Here is a 21,389-nt window from a genome sequence, read left to right as displayed (position 1 = left end):
TCTCTATCAGCCTTTCAAAAGGGATTTTGGCTGGATCTCTACAAGCAATTTTAACCCTCACATTCTCAAAAAATGTTTTGAACATGTCATTGCAGTCCACATCAGTAAGAACACCAAACGTTGAAGCAATTTGGCAAAACACCTTGAAGGTACACCATTTGGGTGGCATGCCCTCAATTAGGACCCAGGCTTCAACCAGTTCCCCAAATGGATCACATGCCCCTTTCCATTCAGACACATTTACATTCACCCCTTCTTTAGGAAGATCAAAAGCTGGAAATTCAATTAGGTCTTCAGCACTTTCCAGGGTGGAAACCTGACCAAAAAGGTCTTGCTGGACAACTCTCTAACTTGCCATGGCCAATGTCTATTTTTGCAAAACACAACAGACAGCAAGCCACACAGCTTAGTTTTCAGCACCTCACCTTTGATTATATTGACCACAGCACAATTCTGGTTAGATTCATTATGAAATGTAGTTTCATAGTATATATATATTTGGTATTGTAGATGTTGATGCATTTTAATATATATTTGGTCAAAGTTTGTAATGTTTGACTTGACACAAATCTAAAACGCGGAGTAAAAATGAGCGGGGGGAGTAAAATGTTCTACCTTGGCCCCTCCCATTGGATCAACCATGCGCATGACGGGAGGGGGAAGGCGAGGTGGCGGCAAGTGGTCACGGGGGTGTCCAGGACGACACTTGCATTTTTGAAGGGGAGCGACTGCGTCGAGATGACGTGGTGACCCCGGGTAGCTGCACGGGCATCGGTGAGGCTAGCCTCAACCTGGCGACGAATCGATGAAGGAAGGGAGAATAGGAAGATGGGAACAGAGGGAGAGGAGTGTCGGTGGGCAGCCGAAGATGGTGGAGACTACTCGACGAGGGGGTCGGCGGCGACAGGTTAGGGGAGCACAAGGCGGTAAATTGGAATTTAAATGGCCGCATAAATAATATCACTGACCGGTCGATAAGCAAATCAGTTGGTCTTAACAAACTACAATGACGGCTAAACTTAGCGACCGGTCAGTGATGACGTCAACGTATTTTGGTAATTTGGGAGTGGCGCTAACAAGACGCATTTTGCTATCAGTCGTGGATCATCTGCTTACACATCGTCGCTGTTCATCCTTATGCGCCTGCAGGTTCCCCTTCACTCAGTCATCTTCGTGATATCAGCCGCGTCTCGGATGATAGAAACCTAAACCATCAGCACCACAGGATTAAATTCTCACTAATGCATGGCTGCCACCTTATGATTCAGTCCATTGTTTGGCTCGGAAAGGATAGCCAGCCCTGTCCAGAAGAAGAGAAAAGAAAACAGACTCAGGTCCAGCAAACAGTCCCAAGTCTAAGCGCCAAAAGAAAAAAAAAAGTAAGTTTCAAGGCTCACAACGGAACTAGATAGTCAAGATGAAGTAATGATGGAAATGGAAAAAGTAAACTAGCAGCAGTTTCCAACTGGTCCTGGTGCATGCTTGGCCTCAGACGTAGAAGACTTGAGACATATTCTACTTGGACCGCGATGACTAAATTCTACAAAATCTGTACAAGGATCTGGGGAAATTCACGGATTCCAAACCACGATGACCGAAGTCCGTCACCCAAGTTCATACTTGGTGTATGGTTGCTGCCAAGATAAAGTCAGAGTTGCTCGCTATGCCTTTGATGAGCACTTGTTCAACCCTCCATGAACAAGTCGCAGAGACAACAATCAATCAATACATCTACCTATCATATGGAGGCAGTTTTACATTGCTGCTTTTCTGTAATAAAAAAAGCAAAAAAAGGAGCCATAGGAAGTTGAAGCTCACAGCTTCTTTACCACAGGAGAAGAGGGGGAATACACCATGGCCACTCTGTGCATCATCTGAAGTACATTATTAATGAATGATGCACATGTGCTTTTGACTGCTTTGTTCCAGGACCTGCACCCAGGGAAATGTCACAAAAATATGATCTGTAAGGAACTAACAGGAAATCTAAGAAAAACCACAGCCATGAAACAGTTTACAAACTCTGATATATTGTTCACTAGCTACAAAGAGCACGGGTACTGTAAACACAACCACTTCGTAACACTTGACACTCACTTCAACAACTTCTTGTACTAACCGTGTCTTCACATAAAAAAAAGAGAGGCAGTTTCAAGACTCACAGGTGGTCCTGGTGCATGGTCTGCTTCTGTCGTACAAGACTTGACCCCGATGACCAAAGTCAAGTCACTCGCTCTGCCGTAGAGTCAACTTTCCATGAAAAGAAGTCTTCAGTTGTTCATTCCAGGCATACGTGCGTGTTCGAGGGTTTTTGTCAGGGTCTTCATTCACGATGTATGCATCAAGCAAAGTAACAAGAAATGAAATATAATTACGACGCCCTTAGAAAAAGAATCAATCAATAACAGCTATTCAACAGGTAAACTCGAGCTGTCGAGTAGTGAAAGCAGGAACCCCCATGCATCGTCTTACGTCAATCTAGTTATCTCATATGGAGGCAGCGACCAATCTGTCTATCCTCATTTTCGAAAATAAATTAAAATACCAACCATGATAGTGTTTTCAAACTGATATAATGAATATTTTCTCCGCTAGCTACAAAGAGCACAAGTACTGTAAACACAACCTGTTTCAAACGGATATAATAGATATGTATTCGTTAGAGTTGGAAGGAAATGAGCCCCCAATGATAAATATCAAGCAGAATATCTCCCCATAGACATGAAACACAACTTTTCAAAATTTTCCGGAAAGCATGAGTTGGATAAGGCAAGTTAGGCAGTATGTACCTTCTCAGGAGATTCAATTGAAACACGAAAGCCTCCAGTACTCTACTAACTACCAACAGCGAGCACAAAGGAAAACCAGAATATTTTACCAGTCTCAAGCATGAATTGAGAAGAGAATACCTACCGAACACTTCTCGTCATGCAATAAGCAACGGTGAAATAAGAAGAAATTTCAAAACATAGGCAAGATACACACACCTCTGATCGACCATTTGACCCTGATTTCCAGAATCTAACTTGATTCTGCATTAAAGCATGGAAAACAAACCATGCTTCCTGGTTACTGGTACCAATCTGCATTCTTTATCTTTATCAAAAGAAATCCAGCCCATGTGAACTAGTATATCCATACCACACTCAAGTATAGCAAGACCTCAGCGTCAAGCAGGCAAATTCCCAGTAAGCCTCAGCGGGCCCAAAACTGGGTTGGTACCGCAAGGTGGCAGGAGCCAGGCTATATCAATGGCAGCCTGCCACTACTCATGCCACCCCTATGCCACCACCTATATGGCCACTGTTGGATGATATAGAGTACCAGCAGTGCATGCATCCTTCAAGCAACAGCAAAACAAGGGGAAGAAACACCAACCAATGCGGTTCCTCACCGTTCCTCCAGTCGTGCTGCAGCTGTTTGTGCTGCTCATCTTGGCCTCTCCTGCCACCGCATGCACCGAGCAGGAGAAGCGCAACCTCCTTCAGTTCCTTGCCGGACTATCACAAGACGGCGGCCTCGCTGCATCGTGGCGCGACAACGGCACGGACTGCTGCGAGTGGGAAGGCGTCGGCTGCAATGGAGACGGGGCCGTTGCTGAGGTCTCCCTGGGATCTAAAGGACTTGAAGGGCGCATCTCGCCATCCCTGGCCGACCTCACCAGCCTGCAGCGTGTCAACCTCTCGTACAACTCCTTCTCTGGTGGCCTTCCTCTGGAGCTCATGTCCTCTGGAAGCATCATCGTCCTCGACGTCAGCTTCAGCCGGCTCAACGGACCGCTGCCCGAGCTGCCATCTTTGGTTACAGCCGACAGGCCTCTGCAGGTACTCAACATCTCAAGCAACCAATTCAGCTCAGAATTTCTATCAGCCATATGGAAGAAGACGAAGAATCTGATCGTGCTCAACGCCAGCAACAACAGCTTCACTGGGCACATACCATCTTCTCTTTGCCTTGGTCGCCATCTTTGGCTTTGCTTGACCTCTGTTACAACCGATTGAGTGGTGATATTCCCACCGCACTCGGTGACTGCTCCAAGCTCAAAGTGCTCAAAAGGTTGGCTATAACAACCTAAGTGGGACTCTCCCTGTTGAAATCATGAAATGTTCCAGCCTACCTCGCTAGAGTACCTCTCCTTCCCCATCAATTGTCTACAAGGAGAGCTTGATGGAGCACAGATGGTCAAACTCAGTAATCCCAGAGTGAACAATTTCTGTGGCAATATCCCAGAGTCCATAGGTCAGCTCAGGAGGCTGGACAAGCTCCATTTGGGTAACAATAACATGTCTGGGGAGCTGCCATCAACTCTGAGCAACTGCAAAAATCTCAAAAACATTGATATGAAGATCAACAACTTCAGTGGAGATCTAGGCAAGGTAAACTTCGCCACCCTGCAGAATCTAAAAAGTTTAGATCTCATGACGAATAATCTAAGTGGCATACTTCCAGAAAGTATTTACTCATGCAGCAATTTGACTGCACTGCGGTTGTCGGCCAACCGTTTCCATGGTGAGATCTCCCTTAGAATAGGCAATCTGAAGCACCTGTCCTTCCTATCACTTGTTAGAAACTCCTTCACGAACATCACAAAAACTTTGCATGCCCTTAAGAACTGTAGGAACATCAGCATCCTGCTTATCGGCAGAAACTTCATGAATGTATCTGTCTGGAAAGATACCTGTCTGGTTATCAAAGCTCACAAAGCTGAAGATACTAGGCTTATACAGCAATCAACTCACAGGACCGATGCCAAGCTGGATCAACTCCCTACACCACCTCTTTCAGTTGAATGTATCTAACAACAGTCTTACTGGTGAAATCCCAATCACCTTGACGCAGATGCCACTGTTAAAATCAGCTAATTCCAGCATGTATTCGGAACCAAGTCTCCTTGATCTAGGTGTACTTATTTATGGTGCGGCTCCATCACGACTTCAATACCACATAGGCAGTGCTTCGGCCAAAGAGCTGAATCTCGGTAAAAATAATTTCACAGGCATGATCCCACGAGAGATTGGTCAGCTGAAAGCACTCCTTTACCTGAACTTGAGTTCCAACAAATTTTATGGAGAGATCCCACAATCGATCTGCAGCCTCACAAACCTGCAGGGGCTAGATCTGTCTAATAATCATCTGACAGGTGCAATCCCTGCGGCATTGGAGAACCTTCACTTCCTTTCGGAGTTCAACATATCAAACAACAACCTAGAAGGACCTATTCCAACAAAAGGCCAGCTGAGCACATTTCAAGCTTCTAGTTTTAATGGGAACCCAAAGCTGTGCGGCTCTGTGCTTATAAACCATTGCGGTTCGGTTGAAGCAGGCCCCGTCTACATTACATCTGCAAAAAAATGCATCGATAAGGTCATCTTTGTGATTGCATTTTGTGTGTTCTTTTGGGTAGCAGTGCTATATGACTAGTTAGTATTATTCAAATATTTTGGCTAAGCGGCTAAGCCCACTTCACTGTAATCTGATCCAGTATCCAGATATGTTCACATCTTTGTATTTACGTGCAATGGGTCTTAATAATGTACTAGTTGAATCTTAAGAAGTTGAATATTGTTGGCAAACCAAGCTGTATGAGCATGTTGTTCGCAGAATGCATGTTTCTGAAAGGTTGAACATGTAAAGTAGTTTGGTCAGTATGTACCTGGACATATCATGGGGCTGTTTGGATTGCGCCCCCGTCAGCCCCGCCAAAATCGGCCACGCCAAAAAGTCGGCGAGCAATTTCACCGCCAAGATCTCGCCAACGCATGGGCGTAGGAACAGAACAGAACTGAAAGAATTGGTGGAAGCGTATGCCTCTTGGCAGGGACGTGTTCGTGTTATATAGCATAAGATTACAGAGATTGGCCGGTGGTTATTAGTCTTGACCTCTACTCCAAGACATACACAAGATAGAGAGATAAGGATCAATCTATCCTAACCACCGGCCTGGTTTACAACAGAACTCACGCACACAATAACGTTACAGGTTGTCACGTCCTCTACAAGCCTATCATCTAACATCCTCCCTCAATCTCAACATGTCAAGGTTTAGATTGTTCTTGAAGGCTTGGAGTTGCCGGACTTGAAGTGGTTTAGTGAAACCATCAGCAACTTGATCTCCTGTTGGAATAAACTTTATCTCTAGTAACCTGCGAGCAACTCTTTCTCGAACAAAATGAAAATCAATCTCTATGTGTTTAGTCCTTGCATGAAACACAGGATTTGCAGAAAGATATGTTGCTCCAAGGTTGTCACACCACAGATATGACACATGTGGTCTATAAATGCCCAACTCATCAAGTAATGTTTCAACCCACATTACCTCAGCTGTTGCATTTGCCAGAGACTTATATTCTGCTTCTATACTAGATCGCGAGACAGTAGCCTGTTTCTTGGCAGTCCAAGATATTAGATTAGATCCAAGAAAAACAGCAAAACCCCCTGTTGACCTCCTGTCATCTGGGCATCCTGCTCAGTCTACATCAGAAAAGGCACTCACTGTTGTTGAGGGAGATTTGCAAATTGTTAGTCCAATTCCAGCACTACCTTGAATATACCTCAATATTCTTTTTACAACTGTCCAATGAGAAGAGGTAGGTGCATGCAAAAACTGACAGACCTTGTTGACAGAAAAGGATATATCAGGTCTTGTCAGTGTTAGGTATTGAAGTGCTCCAACTATGCTTCGATATCTGGTTCCCTCTTCTGGACTTAACAATTTTCCTTCATATAGTGATAGTTTTCCAGTGGTTGACATAGGTGTGCTTGATGGTTTACAATCCTTCATTTCCACACGCTTTAGTATGTCTAAGGCATACTTTTCTTGTGTGAGCAAGATGCCACGTCCTATCTTCTTTACTTCTATACCTAGGAAGTAATGGAGCTCTCCCAAATCTTTGAGTGCAAGGTCACTTTTTAAATTCTTTAATAGTGCTGAAGTGGCTTCTTGTGATGAACTAGCTACAATGATGTCATCAACATAAATCAACATAAACATGATCACCTTTCCTTTCCTGAAGATGATCAGTGAAGTATCTCCTTTTGATGGACGAAAACCAAGCTGTTGCAGCTTCAAGCTCAACCTTGAGTACCATGCTCTCGGTGCTTGTTTCAGACCATATAAAGCCTTGTCCAATTTACACACATGATGTGGTTTGGAGCCATCCTCAAAACCAGGTGGCTGTCTCATATAGACCTCTTCCTCGAGAACGCCGTGTAAGAACGCATTCTGTACATCCAATTGGCGAAGACTTCATCCCCTGGAAACATCAATGATAGAACAAGTCTAATAATAGCAGCTTTCACAACTGGACTAAAAGTGTCCTCATAATCAATGCCGTAGCGTTGTTTAAACCCTTTAGCTACTAACCTAGCCTTGTACCTATCTATTGTTCCATCAGCTTTCTTTTTAATTTTATACACCCACTTGCAATCTATAATATTCCTCCCTGGCTTATAAGGAACTAGATGTCAGGTTTGATTTTTCATTAGTGCATTAAATTCACTATTCATAGCATTCTTCCATTTTTCACTGCGTAAAGCTTCTAGCACATTTTCTGGCTCACCAGTAGCAGCAAAACCCGTAAACTTAAAGTTCTTGTTATACCTGACCGTCCCATCTTTGGGTACCAATGGTTTTGTAATACCTCGTTGTGACCGAGTCACCCGTGTGGTTATAGTACTGGGTTGATTTGTCGCCGCAGAAGATCCAGCAGCATGCACAGGAGATCCACCTCGTACTGTCTCAGGTGAATTCCCAGGCGAATCCCCTCCGGTAGATGCGCTGTCCCCCGCCCTCGGATCCGCCGCGTGTGGGGCAGAGGAGGACGCCCTATGAGGAGGCGACACTTGGCCGGGGCCCCGTAGGACGCTGTCGATCTCATCATGATGTCGCGCGTCGGGTGTCCCGCAGCCAGCCGACTCGCTCCAGCTGTTGCATGGCGACAACTGCAGACCGGCCCCGCGCGAGGCCCCGCCCGACCGCGCCGCTTCTTCTGATTGCGTGTCGTGCGCGGGGAGGCTGGTACCTGATGGCGTCAGAGGGTCAGCCCCGGGATCCGCACCAGCAGCAGCCGGCCCACCTGCGTCGAATCTCTCAGGATCAGCGCCGTCAGCCGGATCGTCCTCGTGTTCAACGCCAGTGCAAACTTGATTCTGCATAAAATCACAAGGCAGAGCAACAATTTTTTTACTGCTTCCATTAGTAGCATCAGGATAACTATTAGCCAATTGATCATCTGCACATTTTTCGCCCCTGTGATCGGTTGGATTTAAAAGCTCCGGAGACAAAAGAAGGATTTCGGCCCGAAGGCGAGCGCCGGCGTTTGGGTGTAAGGCGGCAAAGGGAAACACTGCCTCATCAAAGACTACATCTCTGGAGATATAGACCAGTCCTGTGGATATGTCGAGACACTTAAACCCCTTGTGAAGATTACTATAACCTAGAAAGGCACACTGTTTCGAACGGAACTGAAGTTTATGAGTATTATATGGACGTAAGTTCGGCCAACAGGCACACCCAAAGACACGTAGAGATGAGTAATTGGGTTTCTCGTGGCATAACCTTTCGAGGGGAGTTTGAAAATTGATAACTTTGCTCGGTAATCTGTTGATGAGATAGGTAGCCGCAATGAAGGCCTCATCCCAAAATTTGAGAGGCATGCATGCTTGAGCTAGAAGAGAGAGTCCAACCTCGACAATATGTCGATGTTTATGTTTTGCTGACCCATTTTGCTGGTGTGCGTGAGGACAAGAAACATGATGAGATATGCCAACCTTAGTAAAGAAGGAATTTAGTTTCACATATTCTCCACCCCAGTCGGTTTGGAGAGCAAGGATTTTACGATCAAATTGTCTCTCAACAAGATTTTGGAAGTCATGAAATTTTTGAAACACTTCTGACTTATGTTTGATTAGGTAGATCCATGTGAACTTACTGAAATCATCGATGAAGCTCACATAGTATTTTTTTTCTACCTACGAATTCAACTGCTGGTCCCCACACATCAGAAAAGATAAGTTCCAAAGGAAATTTTGATTCACTTATTGATTTTGGATAGGGCAACTGATGGCTTTTGCCTCGTTGACAAGAATCACAAACAAATTCATCAACTAACTTAACACATGGAAGCTTATTGTGGCTAATTATTTTGCTAACAATAGAAGATGAAGGATGCCCTAGGCGCCGGTGCCACCTATCCGAGGAGGGGGTGGCACTGAGCACATGCTTCTTGGCGCCTTGTTCCATGTGTTTGAAAGGGTATAATCCTCTCCTACCCCTGCCTTGCAGCAGAACTCTCTTCGATCCCCGATCCTTTACAAAAAAAGAATGAGGGTGAATCTCAACAAATGTATCGTTGTCAATGGAAAGACGGCTCGCAGAGATAAGACTCTTGTCTGCCTCGGGTACATGTAAGACATCTTTAAGGAGAAGATCACGTTCAGGGGTGGAAATATGAGATTGACCAATATGAGCTATAGTCATACCTGAGCCACTCGCCATGTGTATCTGATCCTCTCCGGTGTATCGGTCTCGAACCGTGAGCTTCTCAAGGTCACCTGTGATGTGGTTTGTAGCACCACTATCCAGGTACCAATTGGGGTCGACTCCGTACTGGGGAGCCGCCATGTTTGCCGAGCGCTCCTCTCCTCCTTGGTATGAGGAGTCATACCTCTTCCAGCATTTCCATGCCGGGTGCCCTATCTTGCCGCAGATTTGACAGGTCGGCTTGGCAGAGGGATTGTTGGAGTAGTTCCCGCCGCCGCCGCCGTTGCCATGGTTGCCTCCGTTCCCACGGTTTGGTGGGTTGGGTGACTTGGGGAAGTTTCCGCGGGCGTGGTCACCACCGCCGCCGGCCTCTTTGTTGGGGAAGTTCCGGCCGCGGTCACCACCGCCGCCGTTGTTCTTGTTGAAGCGGCCGCGAGTCGGGCGTTTGCAGATGACTGAGAGGATCCGCCGCGTAGACTCATGCGAGTCTCGAAGCTCAGCAGCTGTGAGTACAGCTCCGGGACGGTGACTGGTTCGACCCTGGAGCACATGGCCGAGACCACAGGGTCGAACTCCTCATCGAGTCCAGCGAGGATGTGAGAAACAACGTCTTCTTCATCAACCTTCTTCCCTGAAGCCATTAGTTCATCACACAAAGCTCTAATCTTACCAACGTAATCTGTGATGCTGTTGTTGCCCTTCTGGAGGTTTGCCAGGGCGATCCGGACGTTGACCGTCCTTGCACGCGTGTGCGAGGCGAGCATGCCTTGCACCGTGTTCCACAGCTCCGCTGCGGTGTGGCACGTAGCCACCTGAATTGCCATCTCACGCGGGAGCGAGGTCAGCAGATAAGAGAATACCTGCTGATCCCTCGCGCACCGCGTGGAGAACTCCGGGTTGGGACCTTTGGACTTGGTCTTGCCGTCGGCGCTGGTGACCTCAATGGTCTGAGGCGGCACCACCTGCTCGACGTCGAGGAACTCCGCCATCCGAGCCCCCCTGATTGCCGACAGGACAGTGGTGCGCCATAGAGCTTCGTTCCCTCTCGTGAGCTTCTCTGTTGCGGCGTGCAAAAATGGAGAGGAGGGGAAGGAAGTGGAAGAGCTTGCCATGGATGATGTCGAGGCCTGCTCTGATTAACATGAAAGAATTGGTGGAAGCGTATGCCTCTTGGCAGGGACGTGTTCGTGTTATATAGCATAAGATTACAGAGATTGGCCGGTGGTTATTAGTCTTGACCTCTACTCCAAGACATACACAAGATAGAGAGATAAGGATCAATCTAGCCTAACCACCGGCCTGGTTTACAACAGAACTCACGCACACAATAACGTTACAGGTTGTCACGTCCTCTACAAGCCTATCATCTAACAAGAACTACCAAAACTTTGGCATGGCTACGACATATGGGCGTCAATCCAAACGAGCGCCCCTGGTAGCGGTCAACGCCAAAAAATTGGCAGGGCGTCCCACGGCTGCGATCCAAACAGGCCCCATGTTTCTGGATCCTGTTGATTTCTGCAAATAAGTGTTTTTCCCTTTTTTACCCATAGCTCTCTTTTTTTCATTTCTCAATATCTTATCAATATGGAACATGGCTCACCAGAATTTTTAATATAGAATGAAATGGCCATAGAGTTTGGAAGATTCAATGGATGCAAGATTCCCAGAAGACGCCATTGTCTTCACATCGACTAGTATCTATGTACGTGCAAAGCACGTTTGGCTACCATAACTGATATATGAGAAAATAAAATTCTGTTGACACTCTCTGACCCTCAATATCATTTTTTCACATGTTAACATTGACATTGTTGATATAAAAGAGGACTGTAAAAGCATGTGATTTTGCGAGTGGATTTCTTGCTCCCGAGCTTCATAGAGCCTTGTTTTTAAAATTTTCGAAAATCGTATTTTAAAGTTTCAAATGAAAACAAATATCATAGTTTACGGAGGGAGTTTCCTGTAAAGTTTCATGCTCAAATACGTCAACCTAGCCACCTCGTGTGGAGACAACCACCAATCTGTATAATTATCAAGCAGAATATCTTCCAGTAGAACAAATATCAAGCAGAATATCTTCTCATAGACATGAAACACAACTTCACAAAATGTTCTGCAAAGCATGAATTAGATAAGGCATTTAGGTATGTACCTTCTCAGGAGATTTTATTGAAACACAAATACCCCCAGTACTCTACTAACCACCAAAAGCGAGCATGGAGGAAAACGGCTCAAGCATGAACTGAGAAGAGGAAACCTAACTGAACTCTTCCCATCGTGCAAGAAACAACAATGAAGTAAGAAGAAATTTCCATTTGACTCTGATTTTATCAGGCTCAACCAAGAAACTACGGAAGATACACACCTCTCTGATCGACCATTTGACTCTCATTTCCAGGATCTAACTTGCTTCTGCATTAAAGCATGGAAAACAAATCATGTGGTGTAACTGCCTAACTGGAACCATTCTGCATTATTTATCAAATCAAAAGAAATCCGGACCATGTGGACTGGTATCTTTGGGTACGGTCCGTACATATCTTTCCCTACTAATAAAGCACGGAGTGCTTCTGGTCGTCCGTCGTCGCTATCGATTTTGCATAAAAGTCCTTCAGTTTATTCGAATTCAACCCGCAGTCCCTGTTTAAGTGGATCTGGAAAAACGCTTTAATTTTGCACAAAGGACCCTATGTTTTGGTATATTCAAAACGCGGTCCTTTTTACATGGGCGGCGCGACTGGAGCTTGCAGGGGGCGGATCCGCGCACGGCGGGGGCTTGGAGGCGGATCCGGAGGTGGGTGGCGACGCGGGGGGCGAGGAAGGCCAGAGCGCGGCTTCCCGGGCGGATCCATGGCAGAGAAGAGACTGGGTGGTGAGGTTGAGAAGAAGGGAGAAAAGTGGGGCGGTGCGGCGACCCACGCAGGAGCTCGCCGGAGCCGGGTGACGATGGACGGGCGCGGGAGACAGAAGGATCCGGCGCGGCGGCGCGCACTCCTTGTAGTTGGAGGCGGGCCTTCATGGCCGCGGCGCCCCTCCCCCCGCGACAGCTCAGGCAGCGGTCAGATCCGCCCTCCCTCCCTCCCTCACTCCTCGCACTGGAAGACCTAGCCGCTGGGCCATGGTGACCGACGGCGATGATGACGGTGGTGGCTACCTCGACGATGGATAAAATCCGCTCCGCCCCTCCTCTTATCCGTCGACGACCGCTTGAATCCCGAGAGGAGAGGAGAGGAGTGGGAGATCCATGGCGACGGAAAGATCCGCGCCTGGATCGGACCTGCTCGTCAAGGAGACCCACGCCATGGAGCTGCTCGTCAATGTTCCACCCTGGTGAGTGTCGATGCCATGGTTCTGCCCTTCTTCCCTCCCCTTCCCTGATGCTCTTCTCTCCCTCACGCAGGCACACATCCAACATCGCCATGGACCAGTAGCTCAAGCCGTCTTCTTCCAGATGGTGATGGGGTTCCCTCACCATCTGCAGGTCATCATCCTTAAGGGCTCCACCATCTGCAGGTCTTCCTTCTTCTCTTCTCTCTGTTGGATTCCATTTGATTTTTCTGCTCTATTGGTGAAGCTCCCTCTCTTCTCTGCTGCAGTGTCTACAGTGGACTATTTGCATCTTCAGTGCAAATACCTGATTGTATATGGATGGATTGTAGGGTCTAACCACCTTGATTTGATTCGGGCTGGAGCAGCAGCAGCAGGTCCTTCCTTCCATGGAGGGCATCCACAACATGACCCGCACAAGGAGCTCCAAGCAGACAAAGGTACCTGCTCCATTGTTGTACATGTTCGTGAGTTCTTTGTGATGATGAAACCACTGATTGGATGTCCTGATTAGATACAATCCATTCCATTGAACTGTGGGGACAACATGAGGCACATGTCTCTGATTTGTTGTTACTTTGGTTGACAATATGTACTGTGCATGCGTGTGTGTGTTGATAAGTAGCAGATTTGCTTGGCCGCCTGTGACACTCATGCCAAATCCTTGACATTTCTGGGGTTATACAACCATCATGTTTTCTAAGGTTTTGTTTTCCCGCCTCCATCTCTTCCATGGCAAGCAGCACAGGTTTCTTTGTTTGTAAATTAAGCAGTCTGGTAGATTTGGAAAGGAGGAACAGGGTACTGAACTTTTATATATCTGCACAAGGTACCTTTCAATTAATAAGATTTGTTTTTCTGTTCTGAATAGGGTACTGAGCCTGATAATTGTACCTTTCTATTCTGAATTGCATATTTGTAGGAATACTATGTTATGTAAGAACATGGCGGTGCAGTCACCCGAGGTGAAGAAGCTCTGTCACCTACCTCTACATCCTCCACTAGGCTGACAAGCACAACTGCTAACAAGTATGCTAATCCACCCTCATCTGCATCGCTTCCACCTAGCCTGTGATTTATGACATGGAGCATGTTGTTCTGTTATCATATACACGAATCTGTCCATGCTTAAATGTGGTCATAGGTTGTGGAATAGGAGAAACAATATAATGTTCTTTAGCAGATGCAAACCTGTCCATGCCTTATTTGGACCAATAATTACTGGTGTTGCCTATTTGATATGTAAACATATTTTTTTGGATGTCTCAGAAAAATGCCATGCTACTACATAAGTTTGAATCAAACAAATTAAATTTGTAATAAGATCCCTGAAAGTAATTAAGTGCTTCTTGAATGCATGGAAACAACAAGTTAGATATCTCAGAGGTACTATGTCATATATTCTGAAAGTGGCGCACATGGATATGTATTCTTGGTTAGCTTTATGTTCCATTTCTGTTGTACATGCTCCAAGAGTTAATGTGTTATTCTGAAAGGATATGAAGTGAATTGTCTTCTACTGCAATCAATGGGCATTTCGTTCTACACATATGTCCTGATGTTGTAGTGCCACTTGATTTCCTTTAAATTTCAGTAACAATTGAGCAATATTGGCCTTCCCTTTTTCCTGTATTAAGTACTATTCATGGAGTCAAAGCTCATGGAGATGGTCTGTTACTGATTGTTGCATCTATAGAGCTCACTAATAAAATATCTGCTGGTTCATCTAACTTATTTGATCTATATGTTTTTGTTTACCTGCAACACGAAGAGAAAAACATTCTCAATTAGTTCATAAATTTTAAAATTGTGCATTTTGTATAATTTATGCTGGTTCCAGTCACAGCATGCCAGCATCTAATCCTTGCAGCAACACCAGGAGTAGACTTTGGATATTTTTCTATACATTTGACATTAAAGTTATACCAACTTGCATCCATCGATCACTAGCTATTACATGCAGTAGGTAATTATCTGATGTCAATGCAACATCCAAATCATTGAAATACGACCTCTTATTCTACACAGTTCTTTATGCTTTGACAAATCACAAAGTAGAAATCGATTTTAAGATAATCTATAATTATAATAAAACCAGGGATTGCTTTTCTGAAAGAAAAACAAGGGATTGTTAATATGTTTAAATATGAAGATTTGCAGTACTGTAGGTCCTTACCTCTTCTTTTCCAAAGTAGATAGGACAAAAAAAATATGTCCCCACTAATCGGTACGTGCAGCAGTGAGGAACCGAGCAAAAGGGGAGCTTGGCTTCCAATGGGGTGATGGACAGATTGTAGGTGGGTGCTTGCCTCATATCTTCAATGTGAGAATATTGATTTCTCTTCTACTCTCTCTGTTTCTAAATATAAGTCGTTCTAGGGATTTCAATACAAACTACATACGGATGTATATAGACTATGTTAGAGTGTAGGTTCACTCATTTTGCTCCGTATGTATGTAGTGGAATCTGTAGAAAGACTTATATTTAGGAATAGAGGGAATATCGGTTAGTAAGCATTTTCCAAACTGTACGAAAAAAATGTTCAGGAGTTAAACTACTTTTCTTACTATTCATGCGAGATGGCAGAATACTTTGCTTACTATTCTCTTAAATTATTCCCCGATTACAAGGATGGCATTGTTCACGAGTTAATCTACTGCAGAAAAAATGACACACCATTGTCAAGTTGGTAGGAAATCAACCTGCTGTATCTATTTGTTTTTTTCTTCTGGCATGTCCATCGACTCTGTTAACACCAAACAAAGTAACAAACTTGACAAAACTGAAACTCATCTCCCAGATTTCTCTATGCACTTCCATAGATTCTGATATGTCCATTGTCTTTACGACTTACATTTTGTATGTATCTGGAAGCTAATTCAGCATGACCCACGAGTGTTGATTTGTATGTTAGTGTGATAGAATCTCACTGAAAAAATTGACAGAATAAAGGAAAATATATATTAGATGTGTGTTATAAGAACGAGTAGTCCATGCTGCCATGCAACCAATAAGTAGTCAGACTTTAAAACCATTGTCATGCAAAAATTAGGACAACTTTTGGAGTACTTGGGTTATCCGGGTTCTTATAAACAGGTTCCCTTTGTTGTAAGAGAGCAAGGTGCTAGCGGACTCACATGATGAGTTCTATGATCCAGAGAAGGTTGACCCTAGCCAAGAGGGGCATTCAGGCGACGTGGACTCACATGATGAGTTCTGTGTTCCACATAAGGTTAATCCACCATGAAGTGTCTTGTCCATGGAGGATTGTTGTTGGCTTTGAGGGAGACGTACAGACTGTTTCCTATAACCTTTCTATTTTTTTGCTTGGCTCATTCAGTAGCTTTTGTGATAACAGTTGTGGCAAGCTTTTGTTGGTGTTGGAGCTCCCAAAGTAGAAGGGTACTCTATTTTTGTTTGCTTCTCTGTTTCGTATAGTGTGCTTACTTCCGAAGGTACATGCTCAGATTCTTTGGCCTCGGACGTTGTAGATGAAAGCCTTGATGTACTATCAGCATTTTTTGCTAATGGGGGGACAGCCGTGTTCGTTGTAAAGGAAATGAATTAATCTTTTATGTTAACAATTTATATCGGGGAATGCTAATAGAGGCCATTTTGACATGTCTGCGAGCTGCCCTGCTTTAGATGAGGATGGAAAAATACATTGAGATACTTGCTTCCGGCTTATGCTAGACACAATCTACATGCCATGCCATGCCACTACTGCACATAGCGGTACAATCCAAATGCTGTTATGCCACATCGGGTTCTGGTTGGACGGTGGTTGAAATCGAAGAAGACACAACCTAAGCAATTTGGTTACCCCGTTGCAACGCACGGGCATATTTACTAGTCATACTCAAGTATACCAACTGTAGGGTGAACAAATTCCCAGTAAGCCACAGCTGGCCCAAAACTAGGGTACCCCAGGGGCCAGGCTATCGATGGCAGCCTGCCACTAGCATATGTACTATTGGGCTGCAACGCAATAAATAGGTCAGTTAAGATGAGCTAACTAGCAATGAACCTTGCTCTCCTATATATTTTTCAGCCATGTAAACATAAGCATGAACCTTGGGGCTGGTAGATGACAGATTGATTTCTCTTTACTTGAATATTTTGGATACAATGCCTAACATCAATCTAATCGGTAACTATTTAATCCATACACAAGTAGAAGAGAGCTTTATAAACTAGTTGATGGCGAGTAGAAGGCACGGATGTAGCTTTCCCACGGTAGTACTGCAGCCTTTTGTGCACCAACCAACCGTGGCCCAGGGCCTTAAGCTGCACCCATGACATAACACGGAGAAAATGTTATGAGTGGTGTACACTGTTCATTGACTCTGATGCACACAATAAAGCCCCTGTTGGATGATATAGAGTACCAGCAGTGCATGCATCCTTCAAGCAATAGCAAAACAAGGGGAAGAAACACCAACCAATGCGGTTCCTCACCGTTCCTCCCGTCGTGCTGCATCTGTTCCTGCTACTCTTCTTGGCCTCTCCTGCCACCGCATGCACCAAGCAGGAGAAGCGCAACCTCCTTCAGTTCCTTGCCGGACTATCACAAGACGGCGGCCTCGCTGCATCGTGGCGCGACAACGGCACGGACTGCTGCGAGTGGGAAGGCGTCGGCTGCAATGGAGACGGGGCCGTTGCTGAGGTCTCCCTGGGATCTAAAGGACTTGAAGGGCGCATCTCGCCATCCCTGGCCGACCTCACCAGCCTGCAGCGTGTCAACCTCTCGTACAACTCCTTCTCTGGTGGCCTTCCTCTGGAGCTCATGTCCTCTGGAAGCATCATCGTCCTCGACGTCAGCTTTAGCCGGCTCAACGGACCGCTGCCCGAGCTGCCATCTTTGGTTACAGCCGACAGGCTTCTGCAGGTACTCAACATCTCAAGCAACCAATTCAGCTCAGAATTTCCATCAGCCATATGGAAGATGACGAAGAATCTGATCGTGCTCAATGCCAGCAATAACAGCTTCACTGGGCACATACCGTCTTCTCTTTGCCTTGGGTCGCCATCTTTGACTTTGCTTGATCTCTGTTACAACCGATTGAGTGGTGATATTCCCACCACACTCGGTGATTGCTCCAAGCTTAAAGTGCTCAAGGTTGGCCATAACAACCTAAGTGGAACTCTCCCTGTTGAAACCTTCCATGCTACCTCGCTAGAGTACCTCTCCTTACCCAACAATGGTTTACAAGGAGAACTTGATGGAGCACACATGATCAAACTCAGTAATCTACTTACTCTTGACCTTGGAGGGAACCATTTCGGTGGCAACATCCCAGAGTCCATAGGTCAGCTCAGGAGTCTGGAGGAGCTCCATTTGGGTAGCAATAACATGTCTGGGGAGCTGCCATCAACTCTGGGGAACTGCACAAATCTCAAAACCATTGATCTGAAGTTCAACAACTTCAGTGGAGACCTAGGCAAGGTAAAGTTCGCCACCCTACAGAATCTAAAAAGTTTAGATCTCATGAGTAATAATCTCAGTGGCATGCTTCCAGAAAGTATTTATTCATGCAGAAATTTGACTGCACTGCGGCTGTCGTACAACAATTTCCATGGTGAGATATCCCTGAGAATAGGTAATCTGAAGCACTTGTCCTTCCTATCACTTGTTAGAAATTCCTTTACGAACATCGCAAAAACTTTGCATGGGCTTAAGAGCTGTAAGAACATCAGCGTCCTGCTTATTGGAAAAACCTTCATGAATGAAGTCATGCCACAAGATGAAACCATTCATGGTTTCCAGAATCTTCAACACCTCGCCATACACCAGTGTTCGTTGACTGGAAGGATACCTATTTGGTTATCAAAGCTCACAAATCTGAAGATGCTAGACTTATACAGCAATCAACTCACAGGACCAATGCCAAGCTGGATCAACTCCCTAAACCACCTCTTTCGGCTGGATGTATCTAACAACAGTCTTACTGGGGAAATCCCAATCACCTTGATGCAGATGCCAATGTTTAAATCAGATAAGGCCGCCGCCTATTCGGACCCAAGCCTCCTTGACCTTGATCTAATTATTTATGTTGCGGAATCATCAACACTTCAATACCGGATAGAGAGTGCTTGGGCCAAAGTGCTGAATCTCGGCAAGAATAAATTCACAGGTGTGATTCCACAAGAGATTGGTCAGCTGAAAGCACTCCTTTTCCTGGACTTGAGTTCCAACAACTTTTATGGAGTGATCCCACAATCAATCTGCGACCTCACGAACCTCCAGCAACTAGATCCGTCTAATAACCATCTGACGGGTGAAATTCCTGCAGCATTGGAGATCCTTCGCTTCCTTTCACAATTCAACATTTCCTACAACGACCTAGAAGGACCTATTCCAACAACAGGCCAGCTGAGCACGTTTCAGACTTCTAGTTTTGACGGGAACCCAAAGCTGTGTGGCTCTCTGCTTATTAGAGATTGCAGTTCAGTCGAAGAAGCTCCCATGCACATCATCTCTGCAAAAGAATGCAGCACTTTTTTACCCATAGCTCTTTTTTTTTCATTTCTCAATATCTTATCAATATGGAACATGGCTCACCGGAATTTTTAATATAGAATGAAATAGCCATAGAGTTTGAAAGATTCAATGGATGCAAGATTCCCAGAAGACGTCATTGTCTTCACATCGACTAGTATCTGTGTACGTGCAAAGCACGTTTGGCTACCATAACTGATATATGAGAAAATAAAATTCTGTTGACACTCTCTGACCCTCAATATCATTTTTTCACATGTTAACATTGACATCGTTGATATAAAAGAGAACTGTAAAAGCATGTGATTTTGCGAGTGGATTTCTTGCTCCCGAGCTTCATAGAGCCTTGTTTTTAAAATTTTCGAAAATTGTATTTTAAAGTTTCAAATGAAAACAAAAATCATAGTTTACAGAGGGAGTTTCCTGTAAAGTTTCATGCTCAAATACGTTAACCTAGCCACCTCATGTGGAGACAACCACCAATCTGTATAATTATCAAGCAGAATATCTTCCAGTAGAACAAATATCAAGCAGAATATCTTCTCATAGACATGAAACACAACTTCACAAAATGTTCTGCAAAGCATGAATTAGATAAGGCATTTAGGTATGTACCTTCTCAGGAGATTCTATTGAAACACAAATACCTCCAGTACTCTACTAACTACCAAAAGCGAGCATGGAGGAAAACGGCTCAAGCATGAACTGAGAAGAGGAAACCTAACTGAATTCTTCCCATCATGCAAGAAACAACAATGAAGTAAGAAGAAATTTCCATTTGACTCTGATTTTATCAGGCTCAACCAAGAAACTACGCAAGATACACACCTCTCTGATCGACCATTTGACTCTCATTTCCAGGATCTAACTTGCTTCTGCATTAAAGCGTGGAAAACAAATCATGTGGTGTAACTGGTACCATTCTGCATTATTTATCAAATCAAAAGAAATCCAGCCCATGTGGACTGGTATCTTTGGGTATGGTCCGTACCTATCACACTCAAGTATACCAACAGTAGGGTGAGCAAATTCCCAGTAAACTAGGGTACCCGAGGGGCCAGGCTATCGATGGCAGCCTGCCACTAGCATATGTACTATTGGGCCGCAACGCGATAAATACCGAAAAAGGCTTTCGCCCCGCTTTATATATAAAGCATCAAACCACAAGCATCCAGTACAACCACACGCCACGCCACCGCAACACACGCACACACCGAGGACAGGATACATAGGCGCTGAGCGCAGCAACACCACTCCTAGCACTACTGCCCCGAAGATATGAAGCTACATATGACGCCGGAGCGCCGCCACCGCCCGATCCAAGGATCAGAGTTCCCCCCGGAGCCGCATGACGGGCAATGAGAGCCGTGACGACGCCTTCAAGAAGGGAACGATCTTCGCCGCCGCCGGTCCGTCTGAAGATAGAGCAGGTTTTCACCTCGGCCAACATTCACCATCACCGAACGCCACACCCCGGCAACCACGCCGCCCATACGACCATGGTGACCGGGCAGCACCAAGGCACGGGCTCTGCCCAAGAGCACCGCGCAACCACCACCAGGGCCGCCGCCCCAGCATCCAAGACCTCGACACCACCTCACCCGAGACCCGCCGCACCCCAACGAAAGAGACAAGCGGAAAGGTCCCACCTTTTGCGCCCCTGGGCAACCCCCAGCGTCAAGACCCAATAGGTCGGCCAGAACTGGCATCCACCGACCCATCCTGCTGCCCCAAGCGCGAGACGAGCTCGGTCCTGCAGCAACGAGAGGGGGACGAGGTCAGTCCTGCTGCATCGTGCGCGAGACGAGCTCGGTCCTGCGGCATCGGGCGCGAGACGAGCGGTGGACCGCAGCTGGGAGAGGACCAGCCCTTTGATGGGAGTAGCGCCCGGGCGACGAGGAGATGGGGTGAAGGTCGAGACGGCCCGAACGCAGACAAACCAACCCCGGAGAAGCCGGCCGTTGCCGTGGGCAGATCCATGGAGCCATCGTGAAGCCGCCACGACACCGGTAGGCCACCACCAAGACCTACCCATGCCGCCGCCCACGGCCGGAGCAGCAACCACACCCGGGCGCCGC

General features: G+C 45.9%; 1 long non-coding RNA gene and 3 pseudogenes across 1 annotated transcript; 3 read left to right on the top strand and 1 right to left on the bottom strand.

The window, feature by feature from the left end:
• Positions 1-3,380: 3,380 nt before the first annotated feature.
• On the top strand, positions 3,381-5,421 carry LOC119321003 (annotated as a pseudogene).
• Positions 5,422-9,968: 4,547 nt separating this feature from the next.
• Positions 9,969-10,107, bottom strand: LOC119327055 (annotated as a pseudogene).
• Positions 10,108-12,332: 2,225 nt separating this feature from the next.
• LOC119325315 lies at positions 12,333-13,872 on the top strand. The gene is made up of 5 exons (XR_005157466.1): positions 12,333-12,814; positions 12,885-12,997; positions 13,081-13,251; positions 13,555-13,640; positions 13,734-13,872. It is a non-coding gene; the product is annotated as an uncharacterized LOC119325315 (long non-coding RNA).
• Positions 13,873-17,256: 3,384 nt separating this feature from the next.
• On the top strand, positions 17,257-19,386 carry LOC119321002 (annotated as a pseudogene).
• Positions 19,387-21,389: the final 2,003 nt, after the last annotated feature.

Source organism: Triticum dicoccoides, chromosome 6B (assembly GCF_002162155.2).
Source record: "Triticum dicoccoides isolate Atlit2015 ecotype Zavitan chromosome 6B, WEW_v2.0, whole genome shotgun sequence".
Classification (NCBI taxonomy): Eukaryota; Viridiplantae; Streptophyta; class Magnoliopsida; order Poales; family Poaceae; genus Triticum; species Triticum dicoccoides.
This window is presented reverse-complemented; position numbering and strand designations above follow the sequence as displayed.